We start from the raw sequence: 25,986 nt of genomic DNA, 5'->3' as shown, positions 1-25,986 counted from the left end.
AACTCTAGGAACCCCCTGGAAGGCTTAGCCTGCCTCTCTCTCTCTCTCTCTCTCTCTCTCTCTCTCTCTCTGTCTCTCTCTCTCTCTCTCTCTCTCTCTCTCTCTCTCTCTCTCTCTCTCTGTCTCTCTCTCTCTCTCTCTCTCTCTCTCTCTCTCTCTCTGTCTCTCTGTCTCTCTCTCTTTGTGTGTCTCTCTGTTTCTCTCTGTCTCTCTGTCTCTCTGTCTCTCTCTCTCTCTCTCTCTCTCTCTCTCCAAATTGCATTCAGGATCTACCTTTGGGTTCTCTCTCTCCTTGACTGCAAATACATACCCTTAAGCTGACCTGCCAGCACACAACAGGGAGCCCAAAATCAGGACAAATAGCCTGTGCCCTGGACCTAGAAGCTGCAATCCTGTTTGTTAGTGTCACTCTTGTTAACCCACTTGCTCACCCACCTGTTCCTCCCCATCTTCAAAGACTGTACGAATCTTCAAACTTGGCTTAGAATGATTCCTATCCTCCTTGACTTGGCTGTTTTTCTAAGATGTTGGAATCAGCTTTGTTACCTGTACTATGCTAACCCACCCATTTGCTTCTACTATTACAGACCTCCTGTGTACCTCCTGTACTTCAGACTTCCAGTTACCTGCTCAGATCCAGAGATGCCATAATACTGCCATTTCCTTATCTGTAAAATAACACCTAGATGACCACTAAGGTGTCTTTCAAGTCTATATCTCCACTCCTACAAAAGTGCAAACTGCCACTGCCTATATTGACCAGTTCCTTACAACTATTCTCTCAGCAATCTCATTCTCTCCTATGGCTTCAATTATCTCTTCAATATAAGCCACACCCAAATTTATCCACAGCCCTAACCCATACCCTTGAGATGCTTACTTTTCCCCCAGTATCTACTCCTTCTGACTTTATAAGAGAAGCAACATGATGGAGTAGAAAGAGAACAGGATGTAAAGTCAAGAGACCAGGACTTGATGTGCCTCTAATATAAGCCATGCAGTGATGGACAGGTCACAACATCACCGAGTCTCCATTGTCCTCATCTGACAATAATAGGACCTACCTTTTTTAAGGTTTAACCCAGCTGCTGCTACCTCCTTGAAGCCTTCCCTAGTCCACCCAGTTGTTCATGGTTTCTCCTCCCTAAAGCTACCTTTAATTTATCTTTGTGTACATGCTGGATCTCCATTAAAATGTTAAGTTCTTTGATGTCCAAGACTTTTTGTCTTTGTCTTTATAATTCAAGTACCTAGTGTAGTGTGCTTTGTACATAGTAGAAGCTTAATAAATGTTTGTTGAATTAAATACTTCACATGGTTGCTATGAAAAATCAAATGACATCATGTAGGTAAAACGCCTCATAAATTATTATTGTAAAACTGAGGGACATACTCCAGGACTCACAGAGGAAGTCCCTCAGAGTTAGTTGCCCCCAAATACAAAAAGATCCAAAGCAGCGTCCAAGATTCAAAATTAATAAGAAAAATATTTTAATAGGGAGGAAATTTTATGAGTATTTTATGTGTCTGTATCTACCAAAAACCGTAGCTCACAAGCCTGGACTTTTATGTCTCTCTTTAATAGTTAGAGGACAGAGGACACAATGAACTCAAAACAAGAACATATGAAGAAATACAATAGTAAGAAAAGAGACAATACCTCATTTTCCCCATCTGCCTGAGACATGCTGTTTCATACACATACCACCATGAGAAGAGCAGACACTCATATGAAACAAACATGGACAAACACATCTATAGAAAACGTAACCAGGTGGCACTCCTAGGGTAATTCTAACAGAACATGGATACCTAGGAAGCACATCTGGGAGAGTAATACACCTCTTTGATGCTGCAAGGCTACAGCTGTTTTCTAGTGACATTACCATCAACCCATGGAAGAAGCTACTTCATGGAAGTGTTTCTTGCACTGTCAAGGTCTATGACTGTGGGACTCCTCTCTACTTCCAATTCCAAATAAAGTCTTTCCTTGGCTAAAGTGCTACCTCTTCTTCATAAGAAAAGTAGACTCTGCAGCATTGTTTAATTTCAAAGTCAAAGGAGGTTCAGAACTCTTTCAGGAAAGCTGAAGCTGGATCATCAATAGCCTTCAAAAATCCTTCTTGACGTCTTAGGAAGTGATATATCTTATTCCCTTTAAAGCTATGAGGCTTCTTTTCTTCCTCTCAGTCACCAGGTTCTTTAGGATTGTCCTAGCTAGTACCCTCAGGCTGAAGTTTGTCCTTTTTTTAAAAAAAATTTAAATGATATTCTATTTTTCCCCAATCACATGTAAAAACAATTTTTAACATTTTTTTTTTTAAGTTTTGAGCTACAAATTCTATCCTTCCCTCCCTTGTGTCCTCTCTCCCTGAACCAAGAAGCAAGGTTATTATACATGTGAGATCATGCAAAACATGCCACATTACTCATTTTGTGGAAGAAAATGAGAGAGAGGGAGAAAGAAAGAGAGAAATGCAGGAAGGAAGGAAGGAAGGAAGGAAGGAAGGAAGGAAGGAAGGAAGGAAGGAAGGAAGGAAGGAAGGAAGGAAGGAAGGAAGGAGAGAAAGAAAAGAAAAGAAAGAACATGAAAAATAGTATGTTTCAGTCTATATTCAGACTCCATCAGTTCCTTCTCTGGAGGTGGATAGAATTTTTTTTTTTATCATGATTCCTCTGGGATTGTGTTAGATCACTATTGCTGAAAATAGCTGTCATTCACCAGTTGTTCATCATACAATATTACTATTACTATATATGATATTTTCCTGGTTCTGCCTCACTTCAACTTTCATCAGTAAGTTTTTCCATGTTTTTCTTAAATTAGCCTGGTCATCACTTCTTATAACACAATGGTATTCCATTACATTCATATACCACAACTTGTTCAGGCATTCCCCAACTGGCATCCCCTTCATTTGCAATTCTTAACCACCACAAAAGAAGCTGCTATAAATATTTTTGTACAAACAGGTCATTCTCCCCCTTTTTATCTCTTTGGGGATACAGACCTAGTGGTGATATTTCTGGGTCAAAGGGCAAACACAGTTTTATAGCCCTTTGGGCGTAGTTCCAAATTGTAAAGTCTGTTTTTTTCTCTAGTCTCAATTTCCCATTCAGTAAGCTTGGGGTTTCTATGGGTGACCTTTATATATGGCACGGTAAGTATCTCTATACTTCCTGTTATGTATCTCTGAAGGCTAAACTCTACCTAGTCATTATCCAATGTAAGGGCTATCCACTCAATAACTACCCAAGAAACTTTGGGAATGTGAGGCTCTCCAGGTCCTTCAACTCCAAAGGCCTTCCACTCTACCATGCAGATGAATAGGTTTGGGGGGCAGGAAGAGGGGATTGAGTCAAAGCTTATTCCAGGGGGCAAAGTCACTGCCTGTGCTACCAGTCTAGTCACATTTCTGGCCTTTAACATGTAGATATAGCCAGCAGAATCTCGAGTCCACCCTTACACTATATTAATGTCAGTCATTATTATTTTTGTTAGCAACATTATCATTTGCCATGTTTGGAACCACAGTGTTCTTTTTTCTCTAAGTTCTTACATCCTATAGGTTACCAGAAGAAATCACACAGTGCAGATACCAGGAAAAGGACTGCACTTAGAACCCAAGGACTTGGTCTGTTTGATTCCTGCCTATGCTTTTACAATTAGTGTAACCTTAGGCAGGTCACTGGAGCCCAAGGGAGTCTCAGTTTCCTCCTTTATAAAATGAGTGAGTTTGTCTAGATCACCCCTACATCTCCTCTAACTCTAAACCCTAGTTCTAGCATTTCACTCTCCATAATGCAGCTCAGATCCACACTTTCCTCCCTATTAGCACCCACCTTCATTCTGACTGAGAACACTATAACAACAGCCAACAAACTGTACGACCACCACTCACTTTCTCCTTCAATGTGCCCTATACAGTGACAGGAGATTCAGCTTCCTTACCACGGATTTAATCAAATTACTCCTCTGCTCCGATCTCTTCAATGGTTTCTTACTATCTACAGAGTCAAGTTCAAAACGGGGCAGCTAGGTGCAGCGGTGGATAGAGTACCTGGGGTCAGGAAGACTCATCTTCCTGAGTTCCAATCCAGCCTTAGATAAGTACTAGCTGTGTGACACTGGGCAAATCACTTCACTCTGTTTGCTTAAGTTTTCTCATCTTTAAAATGAACAGGAAAAGGAAATGGCTAACCACTCCAATATTTCTGCCAAGAAATTCCCAAAAGAGGTCACAAAGAGATAGGCATGACTGAAGAAAATCCAAACAAATTCACATTGTATTCAAAGCCTTCATTGAACATGGCTTCACCTTACCTCTCCATCCTTAGCTCATGCCTTGCCTCCACTCTAACCAAACCAGACCATTCATCTCTCATACATGCCATTTTAAATTTCTGTCCTGTTCTTATTCCTTAAGCCTGGGATACCCTCCCCTCCATTCTCTCTGTTGAAACCTAGTCATCCATGTAAGCTCAGTTCCAACGCCAGCTTTTTCATGAGACTTTCCCTGATCTACCTAGGCATAAAAACTCATATTTACACAGTTTCCTCCCTTGAAAACCACATGACACTTTTCATGCATAAGCAACATCCTCTTACTATACTACAAGCTCCATAAGGGTACAGTCCATGTAACAGATGGCCTTGTCATTGTGTACTTTCAGAGTGGTACTACAGCCTATTTCTGAGATGATGAGAAGAGTTTTATCTGTATTTTATGGTCTTTCCTTTATTGAGGAAGAAGGCAAGTTAAATAGCACATGATTAGCGAGTAAAGTAGGTGTAACAGCTAACAGCACAAGACTCAACAGTCCTATACCTCAACCCACCCCCCATTACACCAGGGGACCTAATGACAAACAGTGTCTTTAGGATTATACAATAGATGAACTCCCTCAATTCATCAGGAAGGAAGGAAGGAAGGAAGGAAGGAAGGAAGGAAGGAAGGAAGGAAGGAAGGAAGGAAGGAAGGATTTTGAGCAAATCCCAAATTAACAGGGGCAGGTAGGTGGTGCATTGGATAGAGTGCCAGACCTGGAGTCAGGAAAACCTGATTCAAATCCAGCTTCAGGCACTTACTAGTTTCAGTTATTTACAAGATCGTGGGACAGTCACTTAACTCTATTTGCTTCAGTTTCTTCATCTGTAAATATGAGCTGGGGAAGGAAATGGCAAACCACTCCAATATCTCTGCCAAGAAAACCCCAGATGGAATCATGAGGAGTCAGATATGACTCAACAACAACATTACTATAAAGAGGGAAAGCACCACTTTCTCCTACGACTATGAGAGAGTAGACATTTCATGGCTAAACAGGTCAAGTGAGGTCTGATAAAGTAAAGCTAGAAATAAGAGTTTAGAAAGTTTAGGGACCACCAAGCCAAGCTCTGGGTAGTTTCCTTTTGTATACTCTACTGATGACCTTCCCTGTTATTTCATTTCTAAATTTGTATTTTCTTTTATCTTATTAAAAAACCACGAAAACCCAACTCTTAAAAATAAGTTTATTGATACTTTTCATTTGTTTGTTTTAACACCAGGGCCATTTCTGTGTATGGCACCACAGCCATCCCATGACTTTCCCAAAAGCCAAATCTTAGAGTCTGGAGCATGCAGATAAGGTGTGGTGACAGAAGCAAAATAAGGGGGTACGCTAATAAGGAATCACCTGTGTTAGTTCTCTTCTCCTATAGACCAAACAGACCCAAGGAACAGGAAAGTAAAAAATCTGGGGCCTCAAAAGATCCCTGCACCAACTGCAAGGGAGAGCTACTAAAGATTGTATCCTTTATAGACTCTGTTTTATCTAAACTTTACACTTCCCCAGAATCTGGCACATTTGTTTCTTTAGATTCATAATTTTACTATTATGGCCACATCCACCTCCACTCAGATGATAACCCCTACAAGACTTCTCATTCTGTACTCTTCTCATCCATATTTTCCCTGGATAGGAAAGGTTGGAAATGAATAAATATTAGTTCAACAAATATGAGGTGAACACCACGGACTCAAACACAGTGCCATATTCCCTATGTCAGGCAACTTCCTACATACTCAGACTTCTTGTCCTGGCCTCTCCTAGACTATTCACTGTTGCTCATCTTTCAGGGTGATTATACCTCTAGAAATGCCACATGTGACCAATGAAAAGCTAGCAAGATGGTTTTAAGCCACTCTGGAAGCTGCTTAGGAGTAGATCAATCAACAAATATTTAATAATAAGTACCTTACGAGGCAGGCAAGCAGCTATCTAGGAATCAGAACACTTTTTTTCAAACATGAATGATATCACAACCCAATAAATTATGGGTGTATCCCTAGGATCTTTGGGAGACTTTTCCTCTTTTCCCTCTACACAATTAATGACCTCATAAATTCTCAGTGGTTCAATTATGATTACCCCCAAATCTACAAAACTGTATTTAGTTTCTCACCTGATCTCCTGTCTTATAACATCAAATATCTGACATTTCGAACTGGATATTCACGAAGTTTCAAACTCAATATATTCAAAATACAGTTCATACACACACACACACACACACACACACACACACACACACACACACATGCCAAAATCCAAACCGTTTCCAAATTTCCCACTTTCTGTCAAAGGTACAACTGTCCTTCCAGTCAACCAGCTTCACGACCTCAGAGTCGTCCTGGACAGTTCACTCTCACTCAGCACACCCAGTCATTGCTATATCTGTAGAACAAAGACTCAACTTTTTTTGCATCAAGGACCCTTTTGGTAGTCTGGTGAAATCTATGGAGCCCTTCCGAGAAGGGATTTGTTTGTTGACCACAATTCATAATAGAATAAAATGTTAAATTTCAAGTAGGGGATAATGAAAATAAAGATGCATTTTTTCTTATCCAAGTTCATGAACCCCCTGAAATTTGACCCTAATTCCACAAGGCTAATCCACAACAAAGGAGTCAAATGTCTGTGTCTTCCATCTCACCAGAATATCCCACTCCAAAACTCTACCAGGGCCAGGGGTGGGGAACCTGAGGCCTCAAGGCCATATATGGCCCTACAGGTCCTCAAGTGTGATCCTTTGACTGAATCCAAATTTCACATAACCATTTTTTTTTTATTAAGAGGCATGGGTCCTCTTCACCCTCTATACTATTACAATTAGTAATCTCATCAGCCCCTGTGGATTCAATTAGCATCTCTATACTGGTGATTCTCAGATCCTCATAAAAAAGCCTCAATCTCTCTCTTAACTGCCAGTCTTACATTGCCAACTAGGGGCAGCTAGGTGGTGCAGTGGATAGAGCATCAGTGCAGGAGTCAGGAAGACCTAAGTTCAAATCATTCCAGTGCCTTCCCTCTAAGATTATCTCAAATATGTCCTATATAAACTTTGTTGATTGAGAGTTGTTTGCATCTTGTTTCTCCTATTAGTCTAAACTTCTGGAAAGCAGGACTGTTCTTTGTTTGGGTTTTTTTTTTTGTATCTTCATTATTTAGCACAGTGTCTGACACATAGTAGGAGTTTAAAACTAGATGACTGACTAGGTGACTTATTAAATCTGAGAGGTTAAATTGTCTCCCTAACAGCTACTTAAGATTATCTCAAAGACAGCACTGCTACCAAAATTAAGTTTCATGAATTTGTTTTTATAATTTTTTCAACCATGTCATATCATTCTCAATGCTTGGAAGTCAGTAGTGAAGAGGATAAATGAGTCTCTGTGCTTTTTAAAAAAATACTTAGCATCATATGTTCTTCCAGTTCCTAAGGTAATACACTTTGAATGGATACAGTCATTTCATTGCTGCATTATTCTCTAGGCACAGTTTAAGTCCTTGATTGGATTAAATGATTTAAGAACAGAAATCTGGAGCACTGGTAACCCTAGACTGATTTAAAGTTTAATGTGTGGTTAGATTACAAAGGTCAAGGTCATTGGCCTTTTCTCTGCCAGATTATATCTCATGGGAGCTAATCTTCATTCAATTCCACAAAGGTAGCTTTTAGAAACAGCATTGGTGTTGGTCGTCAACAAATATGTTTCCTTTGTGACAAAATACTTTTTGATTATGTTGATCATTCAAAAAAGTCATTTTGCTATCTTACCTTTACAGCATAATTCTCTTATGTAGCACTCCATGCTCAAATATTTATAGTCTCCAGAACCAGGCCACTTAAGTATTTACATTGTCAGGGAAGAGTCTGACCTCTAGTGGAAATTGAAGTAATTACTAGGTAATCTATATAGTGTCTTGGTCAGCCCAAGTATGTATGTGTGCGCATACATATGTATATGTATATATACACATATTTGCATATACATATACATTTTAATGACCTTTTACTAAAAGCTATATGATACCCACCTATACTATGGAGGAGACACAAAGATTATATATGAGATATTGTTTCGGACCTCTTAAAGCTAATGTTCCACTAGAAGGAAAATCACTAATGGTATAGGTCATGCATCTTTGCTCTGGACCACTAGCTTTCCCCCTTTCCCTTGAGTTACTAGAGCTTCCTCAAAGCTCTTCTGAGACTCAGAATAATTTGCATGGGTTGGTCCTAGTCACAAGATGGGGGAAGACAGCAGGGATCATGATGGGAGATAGAAAGGCAAATGGAAAACTACACTCTTAATTTTTCCAGACAACTTCTCCCCAAATATTTCAGTGGGAGGCATCTGTTCAAACACCGAGGTAGGGAAGGTGGAAGAGATGTCAGCAGCCCTAACTCAGCAAGAAGTGAGGTAACTGGCTGTGACAAGTATATAGGGAGTTGTTCAATGCTGCCCAAGGACAGAATGGGATGGAGGTTCAGATGTGTTAACCACGCCAAAGACAGGTAGACACTATCTCATTGCAAGAGCATTCTAACACCTCCAAAAGGAAGGGAGAAAAAGTACAAAATAGACGGCAGTGACGAAGGCAGCAACATAAGTCACAGAAGGAGGAGCAGCTGAAGAAGAGTTAATGCCTGATGGAAGATACATCAGTCTTAGCAAATATGTGCTAAGAGGAGTCAGAGCAGGGTCATTTATTCTTGCTGCCCACCCCATCCTCCCCAGTACCAACATATGAAGGGATCTAAAGGTACATGAGCAAGAGGTGCAAACCAAGAGGCCTCTGGATTAGCTGATCATGTAAGACAACAAGTCGGTTTAGGGGATATGGATCAGAGACACAGCAAACCCAAGCCCAGAGGTCAATCTATGCCAACAGGGAGTAGGCTGGGGAGCCCAAGCTAGCAGTGGCTAGAGCAGTTCAAAGCTACATAAGTTCTCCTGCAAGTGCCCAGTGAAGACAGATATGCCAGGGCAAGGAAGATACAGAGACTCCAAAGAGAAGATGAGTGGATAAACAGAAGTCCTAAACCTACAGCTTCTGTACAACCTACAAATCCCTTTTATAGTGCCACAAGTTTTCAAGGACTGTGCACAATGTTCAGTGTAAGGAATAGTTATCATTAGAAGAGGCTCTCCCTACTGTTTTGCTAAGGTCTAAGAAGTTCCTTCTGTGTTCATCCTTGCTTTAAATAAATCATTCTATGTTTGATGCCTTTGTTAGCCTGGATTCTTACAGAAGAACTGAGGGTTCTTTATGGAAAATCAAAATCAGCCAGATTCTAGTAGTCATAGGGAAAACACTGAGTGGGGGAATAAGAGAAATAAAGATTATTATTTGTGACCTTCTCTCCACAAAACCCCTCCAAACAAATCTTTAAAAGTGGGCAAGACCAAATCCTCATAATGAAATCCAGAAAAAGTTACAGAGAATCTATGCAGCGCACTCAGCATAGGAAGACAAGACAGAGAAGTCTGTGGACACTGGAGACAGGTGGGGTCAACATTCCAGTGTTCTGTGAACAGAGAGAGACTCTTTCTATGTACAGAGAAGGATGCAGTATGAGGACAAGAAGATCTCTAAGACCCATAACAGGGTACCACAAGACCCATACAAGGGGACCACAACATGGACAGGTGTCAACTAATAGCTTTGTCTCCCACTTGTTGTGATGGAATACCATTGTCTTATTAAAAATGATGAGAGGAATGGTATCAGAAAAACCTGGAAAGACTTACACGAACTGATGCAAAGTGAAATGAGAGAACCAAGAGAACTTTATATGCATTAACAGTGTGATCAACTTGGCTCTTCTGATGAATACAATGGTTGAAGACAATTCCAAAAGACCCATGATGAAAAATGCTATCCATCTCCAGAGAAAGATCTGATGAACTCCTAGTACAGAGTAAGACATACTTTTTTCACATTACGTTTCTTACTTTTTATTGTTTTATTTTTGCAACACTGCAAATGTGTAAATGTTTTTCATGACTTCATGTGTATAAATATCATATTACTTGCCTTCTCAATGGGTAGGGGAGGAGTGGGTAGGAGGGAGCGAATTTGTAACTCAAAATCCTTTGAAATGAATGCTAAAATAAATTTTAAAATTAAAAATAAACCAGAGCACTTAATGGGAAAAGGAAAAGAAATGAAAGGGAATAATTAGAAAATAAATTAATAGCTTGGCATAAGAGGCACAAAACCTTGTCCCAGCAACAAGATCTGTGATCCAAATTTGGTCTAATTAGAATGAACCGAATAGAAACCAATAAATTCATGAGGCAACAAGAAATATTAAAACAGAAGTAAAAGACTGAAAAATATAAGAAAATGTACAATGTTTCATAGCAAAAAAAAAAAACTGACCTGGAAAACATATCAAAGAGAGTGAATTTAAGAATCATTGGTATACCTAAAAAGTCATGACTAAAATAAAATGGCATTTTTCAAGAAATCTAAAAAAGAAACTTGTCCAGATCTCTTACAATCAGAGAGCAAGTGCAAATAAAAACAATCTATTGGTCACCTCCTGAAAGAAATCCCCAAATAAAAAACTCTTGGAAACATCATAGCCAAAATCCATAACTTCTAGGTCAAAGAAAATTTACTGCAAGCAACCAAAACCAAGAAGACAAAATCAGAAGCACACACGATTTCAAAGTCATCACTACTAAGAAACAGAGAACTTGGAAAACATTATTCAAGAAGGCAAAGAATATGGGCTTATACCCAAGAATTAATTACCTAACAAAATGGAGTATAATACTACAGGAGGGAAAAGGGATCCTTAATGAAATAGAAGGCAAGTATTCCTGGTTTTAAAAAAAGACCAGAAAAGCATAGAAACTTTGTAGTACAAACACAGGAGTATAAGGAAACACAAAAATGTAAACATGAATAAACAATGATAAAGGACTAAATGAGGATAAATTGTTTACATTCTAATATGGGGAGACGATACATGTGTCTCCACTAAACCCTTACATCATTAGGGATCATAAAAGGAATCTAATTAGACAAGACCTGGGAGTGGTTCTGTAAGTCTTGATGATCTTAAGAATGGAAAGCAAAAGGAAGAGGGAATAGGAAAAAAAGGAAGAGGGAATAGGAAAAAAAGGAAGAGGGAATACATTTGGCAGGGGGAGGGGGGAAGATGCAAGGGAGCAGAGAGGCAGGAGGCAAGGGAATTGAAAGGTTAGGGAAATTAGCTCCAATAATAAGAGTACATAAGTAGCTATCTATGCCACCAAGGAGGAAGGGATAGAGGATGCTGCTGACACTCCACCTCTGATCTAAATTGTTCAAAGTTAAGAATACATGTATACACACATAAACACATACACAGAGTTAGATACAGAACTATATTTTACTCAACAAAGAAACAAGAAGGAAAGTAGAGAAGGAGGAAGAAGAATTAGAGAGAAGATAGATTAAGGGAGGGATTGGTCTTAAGGAAAAGGAATTCTAGAGACGTGCAAAAATATTTATAGCCTTTTTGAGGTGGCAAAGAAAGGGAATATTAAGGGAGTACATCAGGTGAGGATGTGATGAAATAATGAAGGAGTTTCGGAGAAACCTAGGAAGACTTGTATGAAATGATGCAGTGCAAAGTGAAGAAAACCAGGAGAACACTTTGCAATGACAACAATGTGGTAAAGGCAAACAACTTTGAAAGAATTAGGAACTCTTATCAATGTAATGATCAACCATGATTCCAGAGGACCGGTGATGAAATATGCTACCCACTTCCTGACAGAGAGCTGAAGTATTCAGCGTGTATAATGAGACAGATTTTTTGGACATGGTCAATGTGGAAATTTGTGTTAACCATACACGTTTGTAATGAATTTTGGTTTGTTGTTTTGGTTTGATTTTGGTTTCCAGTTGGGAGATCAGTTAGGATAGGAGGACGAAAAAGTAATAAAGATTATTAATGAGAGATCTATTCAATCAAGACTGTGCCTGGAATTATTGGGTCAGAGGTCTGGGTCTGATAAATAGGTTATTCCAAAATACACGATGTTGCACATCACATGTTTTGCATTTTACAGAACATTAATCAGTAACAAAGTGTGCAGTAAGCCACTTACTAGCTGAGGGAACCATACCATGGCAAATCACTCAACCTCCTTGAGTCTCTGCTTCTTCATCTATAAAATTTTGTTAATAATAATAATAATAACATTGACCACCACAATTAAACTTTTGTGAGGAAAGTGCTTTATAAACCTTAAAAGTATTTTAGAAATATGAGTTCTTTATAACACTTTTTGGTAATTCTCACAAGGTGCATGGAAGGCATTCACTTGTTCGTTGAAATGAATATTCCCTGAGAAGTCAAGGAAGTCATTCCTCCCCATCTTTTGAAAGGATTCTCAGTTTCTTCTTATGATCTCTGAAATCCTTTCCAGCTCTAACAGTCTAAGAATCTAATGTAATAGAAGTGTTCCTCTACCTGTTAACATTCCATTTTACAATTAAACAATTATTGCTACATGACATTAAAGCAATCATGTACTATAATAAAAAGAGCACTGGACTTGCTAGTCTTAGGATCAAAGACTCTGAACCCCAATCTCAGTCATATGTCATTGGACAAGTCACTTAATAAATCTCTTGATCCCTTTAGCCCTCAGTTTCCTCAACTGGAAAATATTCTTGGAACTATCTACCTCACAAGATGATGATGATGAAATGGAATAATGTAAATGAAAATGCTTTCTCAATCCATATAAATTTCAGTTATTGTTATGATAATAATTATAACAATATTAAATAAGGTCAAGAAGAATCAGATAGATTTAATGAAAATGACTCATAGTAGCAATCTTTCACTGAGTCATTGAGATACCAACTTCATAAAACAGATTTAAATCCAAATGTATTGTCTTCCAAACATGTAAAATTGAAATTAAAAGCTGAATTTGAGCTTTTTCATGTAAATGTAAACCATTAAAGTGAAATTAAAGTTCTGAAAATCTTCATGATATTTTGTATACTTCCTGCAAATCAATATATCAGATAATACAACTCCAACTATAAGTTGAAGATAATGTATTAAGTACATGAAATCACAACTCAGAAATATTACTAAAGTGGATATTGCAATATGGTGTGATAAATTCTAGAAAACATCATATTCTAATGCTGCTCTTTCCACTATTAAAAGTCACTGAGAAATTGCTTTTCATACTAACCACAAAAAAAGAGCTATTTGAAGCTTTGTTAAAAATAAAAAACTTTGAGTTTATCCAAAAATAAAAATTCACTAAAGCTTACCATTGGTAAGTCACTAAATCCAACACTTTAAAAACAATCTTGCTGAATATTTCTCTACGTTCCTGTCTAAGAAATGCCCTGCAGCAGTAGGAAGGATCAATTGTGACACTATCAAGGAGAAATCTCAGTCCTGACATCATTCTTTGCAGGCAGACAATCAATGAAATCTTTTATTACCTTCTCAATTTTCTTGTTGTAAATCAACACATGGTTCAGATTTGATACCATGTAACAGCACAGTTCTGCAACAGACAACAAAAGTGTCATGAGTGTTTCATACAAAATTATTTTTAAAGAAACTCATGAAAAAAGGCTTGCCTTGGTATTGTTTTCAGTCCCATGTGGTTTAGCTCACTTTTAAAAATTCAGATAAATGATTTGCTTCTAAAGCTCCTAGCAGAATCAACATGGCATGGTGAATAGAGTTCTGGGAAAACCTCAGTTCAAATCCCACCTCAAATACTTTCTAGCTTTGTGACCTTGGGCAAGTCTCTTAATTAACCTCTCTGTAAAATAAGGAGGTTGAGGCATATGACTTCTCAGGTCCCTTCCAGCTCCAAGTATACGATTTCAAACTTTACTTGTAAATTTTTCCTAAGTCCTATAATTAAAAATTAATTTGCTCTTCTATTAGGCAAAACACAACACATTCATAGATCTAAAGGATGAAATCTGAACTTTGTAGATGCTCTACTCTAACCCCTTTGTTTCACAGAGAAGGAAACTAAGGCTTTGAGTTGGGAAATATAGAGTTGAGTTCCCACAGATACTGAGTAGTAGAGCCATAGCAAGAACTCAGTTCCCCTAACTCCAAATACAGGTTTCTTCCCTTTACACCACGTATTGTTAAAATAGGTCTCAAACAAACAAAACAAAAATATCGCAAAAAAAGAAACAAGAAATGTGGAAAATCAATTTTTTGCCTTTAATGAACAAGGTACAGAGTTACTCTGTTACACCTTTGAGCTATAAGGGATATAAGAAACATAATATGTAGTAAGAGAAAAATTATACTCAAGCAATTAGGTTCTCAACTAAGTACACAGTATTAAAATACTTCAAGGATCCATGACTTCATTAATGTAGACGGCCCCTCCACTAATACAGCTTGCAGCTTCTCCATTGCCCTACTAGACAATCTTCATGAGTTACTATGGCCATACACACATACTCCCCCTCCACACACACACACACACACACACACACACACAATCCAACCCTTAGTTACCGCTCACCTTTCCAATTTGCTTAGGGCCTGCAAGACTTTGCATTCTATTGGCAGAGTACACAACTGTTCAGAATCCAAGACCAAATGTACTCCATTTTAAGGCATCAGAAGAGGATAAAAACTGACTGAGTCCATCAATTATCCAGTTGTTTAGTCTCCATGTGAACTACAAACATAATTATAAAACAAAACATTCTATAGCTCATCATAGTTTACATGATATATCAGGTGTTATAATTTGTTTTTTTCACTCACCTGATGAGGAGAGAGGATATGACAATACTACCTCCAGATGTGCTTTATTTTAATTATTCTTTGAAAAATAACTAAACTTTTCAGAGAAATCTATAGTAGAAAAATCCATCTATACTACAGTGATGCTTTATTTGCCTGGAGGATTACTAATCAGGCAATCTCCCCTATTAAGACCATAGCCTAAGCCAGAAAAGAACCACATAAGGCCTCTGAGAAGCTGATTCACAAAAGGCTGCAACCTAAGGGAATTTTCTTTAATATCAAATGAGGTTATACTTGTAAAGCACTTAGTACAATGCCTAGCACATAGTTAAAAGTACCATATAAATGTTATTAGTATTATTATGTACTTAGAGGTTTGCAAAGTCTTTACTCACACTAATCTAGTGTGAACAGTGAGTATTGTTATCCCCTTCTACTAGCACTGGTTAAGTGTCTTTCTCAGAGTCATAGTTGGCAAAAGATAGAAATAGGATTGGAACACAGGTCTTCTCCCCTCCATCCCAGTATGCTTCCTTCCTCCTAAAACCAAAGCACACATTTTCCTTGAATACTCCTAATGTATTCCCAAGTTTAGAAGAAACACACAGAATGAGCCATAATGGAGTGGGCATATGAAGGATTCCATGTACCTTTGAAAGGTTCCCCTGGTGGTATAAAATTAAAGAACCAAGGATTTAGTCAGCAGACTCTCAAAATAAGGACCCGTCTTGTTTGACTCAATAAATTATTTGTCACTCCATCAGCACTAACAACTACAAGATAGCTTTCCAAGAACCTAAAAAAGACAAACCTCCCTTACTGGTTCTAATTTCCACATAAGCAGATGAGGTGCCTATACACATGGTATGATTCACCAGAAACTCAAAGGTTCACCTGTCCCCAAAATCTCTGAGATCCATTTACTATCATTCAATTTCTATTTACCAATGTGCAGTACACCAGGAATGCATATCTACTAAAAAGCAGACTTAATGATTCACACTCATTATTTTCACTTCTGTCCAACCAACAAAACCATTGTCTCTTTCATCAAGTTTCCAGCCTACCAACTGGCCATTTATGACCATGAAGAATCCAATCAGATGCTCCATCTTATTCTGTCCTTCATGCAGTGTGACCCAAAGAGCTTCTTGCCCTACTGCCGACTTTATTTATCAGGCAATTATGTGGGGGGAAAGGGGAAGGAGTACAATGTTATACACTTTTTTATTGACTTTTGGGTGACCACAAGCTGTTGCTCTTTGCTGTAAGCTGACTTTACAAAGCATGCACTGTGACTGAAAGACCTACGACAGTGAGTGTTTCAACTCTGATCTTCATGAGCATTATTACATCATCAGACAGCATGGTTTGAATGTAACTGGAATTAAATCAGGGTACTTTACATCTTTAGAGTCATTCTCCATAAATGTTTCTGTTTCTATTTGTAACCAAGGTAAAGATATTCCAGTAGCTTCCTGATCTCTAATGCCTGCTAGGGCAACTGAAATTCTGATAGCATTCACTCCTTTGAGTTTAAAGTGTGGTTATTGCAGATGTTTTCTGGGAAGGGTAACACATTAAGCCATTATTGGTCATTGGTACCTTAACTAGTGACCTAGTCATTCAGAAGAGAACAAGTATAATACTATCGCAAAATCAAGGAGTTAAAAGGGACATTGAAGGCCATCTAGTCCAACCCACACTTTATGATAATCTCTTTCACAAAATCTCCAAAAGGCAGTCATTCATCTTCTTCTTAAAGATCATAAATGAACCATTAACCTCCCTGATAATAACTTTTGTGCTAGTTCTCACAAGCTTGAGAAGGTGTAGAAAAGGAATGTAAAAACAACAGAAGCAGTAATTTACAAAACCAAAGAATTTAAAATTCCAATTAAACACCAAAAAAGAAATTCAGAAAATCAAAGGAGAAACTAACAAAATCAAAGCAAAAAATGTCATTTAGTTAATAAAGGAAGGAGCTATTTTTAAAAGCAATAAAATATTTGAATTTTCTAAAACTATTATCAAATTTCATTTTTAAAAAGCAAAGCACATTTCCAGTGGTTAAAAGGTGAATTAAAAACAAATGAATAAAGTAATTATTAGAAACTCTTTAGTCCAATTATATTCCAATAAAACTGAGAATCTAAATTAAATGGATGGGGATGGAGATGGATGGTTATAAAAATGTGAAGTGCTTTCATTTACAAAATTATGTGACTGTACCACAGAAAAAGAAATTAAATAAATCCTAAATGAATTCCTGAAGAAAAAACCTTGATATCAGATGGATTTACAAGAGGAATTCTCTCAAATGTTTAAAGAATAATTACTGCAAATATTATATAAGTTGGTTGAAAAAATAGTATAAAAAAAAAAGGATCCTTTAAAAATATTCTACACCATGACTGCATTAGATTTATACCAGAAACATAGAGTTGGTCAACTTTAAGGAGTACTATAAGTATAATAAACAATATAAATCATTAAAACCATATGATTATAGTAAATAACTTTTATGTAAATCCAAAAACAAACATACACAAAGGAGGAAAGTAAGAGGTCTTTCCAATAAATTGATGTAAAGCAAGGATGTCCATTATCACCGGTACTATTTAACAAAATTCTATAGCAGTCAGATAAGAAAAAGAAATTGAGGTAATAAGCAAAAAAGAGAAAACAAGAAAAAAAATATTGTTTTTTGCAGATGATATATGATGGTGTACTTAGAGAACTGTAGAAAGTCAACTAAAAACTGAAATAACTTCATCAAAGTTGCAGTTTAAGATAAATCCACATAAATCATTAGCATTCCCACATGCAACCAATAAAATCCAGCAAGAAGAACTAGAAAGAGCAATTCCATTCAAAATAGTTCCAAAAACTACAAAATACTTGGAAGCTGAATCTCTCATACCTATGGCAGTTTCCAGATTGCACGATCCCAAAACACTGAGGACAAACTGGAAGGTCAGTGGAAAAAACCTGTGGGACCTGTGTGAGAGAGTAGAGTGGTTGGGCCTCAGCCTCCAGGGTGGCAGAGGGGATGGAGGAGTCCTGGAGGAGAAGCCCATAGCAGCAGCAGAGACAGTGGCAGCAGCAGTGACTGTTTCTGGAGCTCTAGTCCCACAGATTGTACAGTATGTCTCCCAACCCCACTGGAAGCAAAGAACTACCTTAACAATGAGCTCAAAAGTCAAGTAAGTAGCTGGGGAAATGAGCAAAAACTGGAAAAAGAATCAAACTATAGAATCTTACTTTGGTGACAAGAAGAACTAAGGTATACAAAGAGAAGACAACAAAGTCAAAGCTCCTACGTCCAAAGACTTCAAGAAAAGTGTTAATTGTTCTCAGGCCATGAAAGAGCTCAAAAAGGATTTTGAAAATCAAGTAAGAGAAGCAGGGCAAAATTTGGGAACAGAAATGAGAGTGATGCAAGAAAATCATGAAAAATGAGTCAACTGCTCCCTAAAGGAGACAAAAAATGTTGAAGAAAATAACACTTTAAAAAATTAGACTAACCTAAATGGCAAAAGAGGTCCAAAAAGGCAGTAAGGAGAAGAATGCCCTGAAAAGCAGAATTGGCCAGATAGAAAGGGAGGTCCAAAAGCTCACTGAAGAAAATAATTCCTTAAATATTATAATGGAGCAAATGGAAGCCAATGACTTTATGAAAAAAATCAAGAAAATATAAAACAAAGCCAAAAGAATGAAGAAATAGCAGACAATGTGAAATATTTCCCTGAAAAAACAACTGACCTGGAAAATAAATCCAAAAGAGACAATTTAAAAATTACTGGAGTACCTGAAAGCCATGATCAAAAAAAGAGCCTAGACATCATCTTCCAAGAAATTATCAAGGGAAACTACCCCGATATTCTAGAACTAGAGGGTAAAATAAATATTGAAAGAATCCACTGATTGCCTTCTGAAAGAGATCCCAAAAGGATAACTCCTAGGAATATTGTAGCCAAATTCTAGAGTTCTCAGGCCAAGGAGAAAATATTGCAAGCAGCCAGAAAGAAATAATTCTTGTATTGTGGAAATACAATCAGGATAACACAAGAATCTAGCAGCTTCTACATTTAGGGATGGAAAGGCTTGGGATATGATATTCCAGAAGTCAAAGGAGGTAGGATTAAAACCAAGAGTCACCTACCTAGCAAAACTGAGTATAATACTTTGGGGGGAAATGGTCATTAAATGAAATGGAGGACTTTCAAGCATTCTTGCTGAAATGACCAGAACTGAATAGAAAATATGACTTTCAAACACAAGAATCAAGAGAAGCATGAAAAGGTAGACAAGAAAGAGAAATCATAAGGGACTTACTAAAGTTGAACTGCTTACATTCCTACATGGAAAGATCATATTTGTGACTCTTGAGACTTTTCTCAGTATTAGAGTAGTTAGAGGGATTATATACATATAGACAGAGGGCACAGGGTGAGTTGAATAGGTAGGGATGATATCTAAAAAATGAATTAAGGCATGAGAGAGAAATATATTGGGAGGATAAAGGGAGAAATAGAATGGGGCAAATTATCTCACATAAAAGAGGCAAGAAAAAGCTTTTGCAATGGAGGGAAAGAGAGGGGAAGGTGAGAGGGAAAGAGTGAACCTTACTCTCATCAAGTTTGAGTTAAGGAGGGAATAACATGCACACTAAATTTGGTATGAAAATCTATCTTACACTACAGGGAAGTAGGAGGGAAAGGGATATGTGGGGGATTGTAGAAGGGAGGGCAAATGACAGGAGGGGTAATTAGAAGTAAACACTTTTGAGGAGGGATAGGGTCAAAAGAGAGAATCAGAATAAATGGGGGGGCAGGAGAGGATGGAGGGAAATATAGTTACTCTTTCACAATATGACTGCTATGGAAGTGTTTTGCATAACTACACATGTATAATATATTGAATTGCTTGTCTTCTCATTGGGGATGAATGGGGAAGGAGGAAGGGAAAGAAGTTGGAACTCAAAGTTTTAAAAAACGATTGTTAAAAATTGTTTTTACATGCAACTGGGAAATAAGACATACAGGCAATGGGGTACAGAAATCTATCTTGCCCTACAAGAAAATAGAGGGGATGGGAATAAGAGAAGGGAGGGGTATGATAGATGGGAGGGCAAACTGGGGGAAGTGGTAATCACAAAGCACACTGTCTTGGGGTGGGCAGAAATGAGAGATGAGGAGAAAATTTGGAAGTGAAAATCTTGTGGAAGTGTCTGTTGAAAATGAAAAATAAATAAATAAATTTCAATAAACAGAAAGAAATAAAGACTCAAATCATTAAGGAAAAGTTCATTGCTCATGGACAGGTTGAGCCTCTATAACAAAAATTATAATACTACATAAATTGTTTACTTTTTCAGTACTGTATCAAACTCTCCAAAGAACTATTTTACAGAGTCAGAAAAAAAAATACACAGAGGAATAAAAGATCAAAAATCTCAAGGGCAATAATGAAAAAAAGTTAGAAGAAAAGGGCTCTATCAGTACCAGATTTCAAACTGTACTACAAAGCAGTAATCATTAAAAGAATTTGGTTAAAGAAAACTGAGGTCAATCAGTGCAGTAGACTAGGTACACAAATATAAAGAAACAAATAAACATGGTAACACGGTGTTTGATAAATTCAAAGACCTCTGTTATTAGCAGACTCACTATTTAACAAAAGCTGCTAGAAAAACTGGACAGCAAGCTGACAGAAACTAGGTTTCAATCAACATCTGACCAAAATATTCTCTAAATGGATTCATGACTTAAAATAAAAGGTTACATCAAAAACAAATTAAAGGGACAAATGAGAAATTACCTACGTCTATGGAGAAGGGAAAAATTCATGACTAAAACAAGTGACAGAAAAGATCACACAAGAAAAAAAATGGACAATTTTTAGTCTATAAAATTTAAAAATTTTGTACATACAAATCTAATGAAGCAAAAATTAGAAGAGAAACATAACTGGGGGAAAACTTTGCAGCAAAATCTCTGACAAAGGTCTCATTTCTATGAAATATAAAGAGTTAATCTAAATTTATGGGAATAAGAGCCATTCCCTATTGATAAATGGTCAAATGATATGAACAGGTAGTTTTCACAATAAGAAATTCAAGCCATACAAAAATGAAAAGCACTAGTAATTATAGAAATTCCACTTACAAGCAATTCTGAGGTGCTGCTTTATACTCATCAGATTGGTAAAGTTGACAAAAATGGAAAATGACTACACTGGAGGGGGCTATGGTACAGCAGGTGCTATTAACTGGTTGAGCCATTTTGGAAAAAATATCTGGAATTATACTCCAAAAGTTATTAAACTGTAACTACACCTTGATCTAGCTATAATCACTACCAAGTCTATATACTAAAAAGATCCAAACAAAGGAAAAGAACCCATATATGCAAAAATATTTATAGAAGTTCTTTTTCTGCTGGTATAGAATTGGAAACTAAGGAATATTTATCATTTAGTGAAAATCTGAATAAACTATAGTACATCAATGAGATGTAATATTACTATGTTATAAGAAAGTATGAAGGGGCAAGTTTCAAAGAAACCTTAGAAAGAGAAAAATCTACATAAACTGATATAGAGAGAAGTGAGTAGAACCAGGAGACAAATTCATAGGAAGACATCAATATTTTAAAAATATACAACTTCTGAAGACTTATAGATCCTAATCAGCACAATAGCCAATCATGATTTCAGAGGACACATTATGAAACAAGCTTCCCATCTCCTCCTGACAGATAATGGGACTCAGGGTACAGAGGGAGATATATTTTTTGGACATGAACAAGGCCAGGATTCATTTTGCTTAACCATCCATATTGGTTAGAAAGATTTTGTTCTTTTTCTTTTTTTTCCAGTGGTGAAATGGGAAAGCAGAAGGAAGGAAAAAAAGACTTTTGTTCACTAAAAAAAAATTATTTTAAAAAATCTAAAGTGAAGTTTTGGAAGGGTTATGGCTTTAAATCAGTAGACTAAATGCCCACTCTGATGTAATCATGAACGCATGTACAAAAATGTAAAGGACATTGGATGTGGAGTCAAGTTTCAGCTCTGACAACAGCTGTGTGGCCTGGGGAATATCATTTCCTCTCTAAGGAGAGGAAATTTCATTCTAAAATGAAAGAGTTGACCTAGATGGGAGCCAGTTCTGATGAGTAGCAAATACAGCATTCTGCCCCTGATGCTTATTATATCTGTGACTCTGAGCAAGTTATTTAACCTCCCATGACTTCAGTTTCCTCACCAGAAAATTAGGTTTGACTAGATTGCCTCTAAGGTTCCTTGCCAACTTTACATCTATGATCCTATGTTCTTTGAGATTCCTTCTGGTTCTGTCATTCTGTGATTTTATGAATAAGGTGGAGGCAGATTATGGCTGACCAGGGAATGGTCTTAAGAAATCCCATCTGGGGGCAGAGCCAAGATGGTGGAGTAGAAAGATGCATATACTCTAGCATTTCCCCCACAGTCCGCAAAATACCTGCAAAAAATGACTCTCAACAAATTCTAGAGCAGCAGAAGCCATAGAACAACAGAGTGAAAGAGGTTTCCAGCCAAAGGTAACCTGGAAGGCTGATGGAAAAGGTCTATCTCACAGGATGCTGAGCAGGGTGGAGCCCAGCCCTGGCCACCTAGCACAGGGAGGGTCTCAGATACGTCAACCCACAAGTGACAAAGAAAGTTCCAAAGATCAGTGTAGGAGGGCTTTCCCAGCTGGGCGAGAGGGAAAGGGGTTCTTCCAGCAATAGCCCCAGGCAACAGCAGAGGCACAGCAGCAGACTGCAGACAGCTATGGTGGCCAGAAAGTCACCTGGGTCCATAGTCCAGGCAGCTCAACTTAAAGCCTCTGGTGGTAGGGAGCAGCTGATCTAAACTTCAGCCCTGAATGACAGCCCTGCCCCCACCCAAAGCCCAGGGAAACCTAACAGCTAAGTCGAATCTCTTGACAAAGGATTCAGAAGTCAAGTAACTGGCTAGGAAAATGTCCAAAAAAGGGGGAAAAAATAAGACCATAGAAGGTTACTTTCTTGGTAAACAGGTATCTCCTCCCATCCTTTCAGATGAGGAAGAACAAGAAATATTGTCACAGGAAGTCAAGGCCCCTGTGTCCAGGGCCTCCAAAGGGAACTTAAACTGGACTCAGGCAATAGAAGAGCTTGAAAAGTGAGTTAGCAGCTTGCTAAAGGAGAACCAAAAAAATGCTGAGGAAAATAACACCTTTAAAAAGAGGCTAACTCAATTGGAAAAAGATGTCCAAAAGACCAATGAGGAAAAGGAGGCTTTAAAAAGTAGAATTAACCAAATGGAGGAGAAGGTTCAAAAGCTCACCGAAAAAAATAGTTCGTTGAAAGAGAGAATTGAGTTCAGGGAAGCTAATGACTATGACACAAACCAAGCAGTTAAAAAACAAAACCAAAAGCTTGAAAAAATAGAAGATAATGTAAAGCATCTCACCGAAAAACCAACTGACCTGGAAAATAGATCCAGGAGAGACAATTTAAAAATTATGGGACTACCTGAAAGCCATGATCAAAAAAGAACTTAAACATTATCTTCCATGAAATTATCAAGGAAAACTGTCCTGATATGCTAGAACCAGAGGGCAAAATAAATGTTGAAAGAATCCACCAATGACCTCCTGAAAGAGACTCAAAGAGAGAAACTCCTAGGAATGTTGTAGCCAAATTTCAGAGTTCCCAGGTCAAGGAGAAAATACTGCAAGCAACTAGAAAGAAACAATTCGAGTACTGTGGAAATACAATCAGGATAACACAGGATCTGGCACCTTCAACATTAAGGGACCAAAGAGTTTAGAATAGGATACTGCAGAAGTCAAAGAAACTGGGATTAAAACCAAGAATCACCTACCCAGAAAAAGTGGGTATAATACTTCTAAGGAATAAATGGTCATTCAATGATATAGAGGACTTTCAAACATTCACGATGAAAAGACAAGAACTGAAGAGAAAATTTGACTTTCAAACACAAGAATCAAGAGAAGCATGAAAAGATAAAGAGGAAAGAGAAATCATAAAAGACTATCTAAAGCTGAACTGTTTACATTCCTACATGGAAAGAAAACATTTATAACTCTTGAGACTTTTCTCAGTATTTGGGTAGGTGGAGGGATTGTACACACACACACACACACACACACACACACACACACACACACACAGAGTACAAGCTGTGTTGAATTAGAAGGGATGATATCCACAAAAAAATAAAATAAAAATTAAGAGGTGAGGGAGGAAAACACTGGGAAGAGAAAGGGAGAAATGGAATGGGACAGGCTATAACTCATAAAAGTGATAAAGAAAAATCTTGTTCAATAAAGGAGAAAAGGGAGAAAGGGATAGGGGAAAAGTGAAGCTACTCTCTTCACATATGGCTTAAGGAGGGAATAACATGCTCACTAAATTTGGTATGAAAATCTATCTTACACTACAGGAAAGCAGGGGAGGAGGTGACAAGTGGGGTGAGGGGAATGATAAAAGGGAGGGCAAATGGGAGAAGGGAATACCTAGAAATAGATACTTTTGGAAAGGACAAGGTCAAATGAGGGAATAAAAAAATAAGGGGGGATAGACTAGGATACAGGGAAATATAGTTAGTATTACACAACATGATTATTATGGAAGTCTTTTGCAAAATGACACATATTTAGTCCGTATTGAATTGCTTGCCTTCTCAGTGGGGATGGGGAGGGAGGGAGGGAGAGCAGTTGGAATTCAAAGTTTTAGAAACAAATGTTGAGAATTATATATTCGGGAAATAAGAAACACAGGTAATGGTGTATAGAAATTTATCTTGCCCTACAAGAAAAGAGAGAGGATGGGGATAAGAGAAGGGTAGGGTATGATAGAAGGAAGGGTTCATTGAGGGAAGGGGTAATCAGAATGCAAGGTATTAGGGGGTAGGGGAGGGGAGAGATAGGGAGAAAAATTGGACATGTTACAAAGTGATGTAAAAGCAATTAGTATTAAAACAACTGACTATTAATCACTGAGACTAAATCAGAGACATCTTTAGTTTGGGGAAAAGAATTTTAGCTTAAGTTTCCTAGAGACAGATAACCTCGGGTAAAATTTGGCATTGATGGAAAAGTTAAGCTTTTAATGGTAAATTTGATTTTATGATTGCTATTTAATCAGGAACTAGAACATGTATAGAAAGGCATGTAAGCCACTTAAGACTTGCCTCAAAAGATGTTCCTTAGCCAATGTGAAATTATAGTCATATCTGAAGTCTGGTTATTGAAACTTGCTATTTTAAGATTCTATGGGACTATTAACTGACTGTTCTTCTGAGTCTAACTCCAGGTATGGATAGCAGCAAAGGTGACCTGAGCCTCCAATTCATGATGCCAGTAAGCCTGTGAGATGCTGGTATGAACTGAAAAATGTGATCTCATGGGAAGGGTGGGAGAGCAGCTGTTCAGCCTGGGCTGAGGTTGGATTCTCCTGACTCAATTTCCCCACTGACACCTGGCAGACTTTAAGCCTGACTGAATGCAAGTTGACAATACACCCCTTCCTGGAACTGACATGAAGTTGGGGAGATATTGTTTCCCTGCAATGTCCCTTACTCAGTGTCAATTTCCTATAATCAAAAGGTTTGTAAGCTTAATACCAGATTATAGATTGTTGGTAGGGGAACATCCGAGGTTAAGTCTAAAATTAAGCTATTAGGCTTAGGACTTTGGACCAACAACAATAAGTTAGGGTCCTTTAATTCTTAGTAATAGTGTGGAGACAATTAGGTCAAGGGCTTCTGAAGTTAGCATACATGGTTATTATTTGTACCTCAGTTGCTTAATGTTAAAAAAAAAAAAATTCGTTTGTGGTCTATATTGTAAATGCTTTAAA

General features: G+C 37.7%; 1 protein-coding gene across 10 annotated transcripts in view; it reads right to left on the bottom strand.

The window, feature by feature from the left end:
- Positions 1-25,986, bottom strand: part of STK33 (serine/threonine kinase 33) — a 283,094-nt gene that overhangs the window by 212,503 nt on the left and 44,605 nt on the right. For 2 of the 10 annotated variants that reach the window (XM_072619509.1, XM_072619513.1), the window contains 2 exons: positions 14,865-15,023; positions 13,807-13,871 (listed from right to left, as the gene is read on the bottom strand). The exons of the other annotated variants lie outside the window; for them this stretch is intronic. The gene's annotated coding sequence lies outside the window, so the exon portion shown is untranslated. Of the gene's footprint in view, positions 1-13,806; positions 13,872-14,864; positions 15,024-25,986 lie in introns of those variants that run through there. 10 annotated transcript variants of the gene reach the window in all.

The sequence above is a fragment of the Notamacropus eugenii genome, chromosome 6 (assembly GCF_028372415.1).
Source record: "Notamacropus eugenii isolate mMacEug1 chromosome 6, mMacEug1.pri_v2, whole genome shotgun sequence".
NCBI lineage: Eukaryota > Metazoa > Chordata > Mammalia > Diprotodontia > Macropodidae > Notamacropus > Notamacropus eugenii.
The sequence above is the reverse complement of the archived record's forward strand: the minus strand, read 5'-3'. Positions and strand labels throughout refer to the sequence as shown.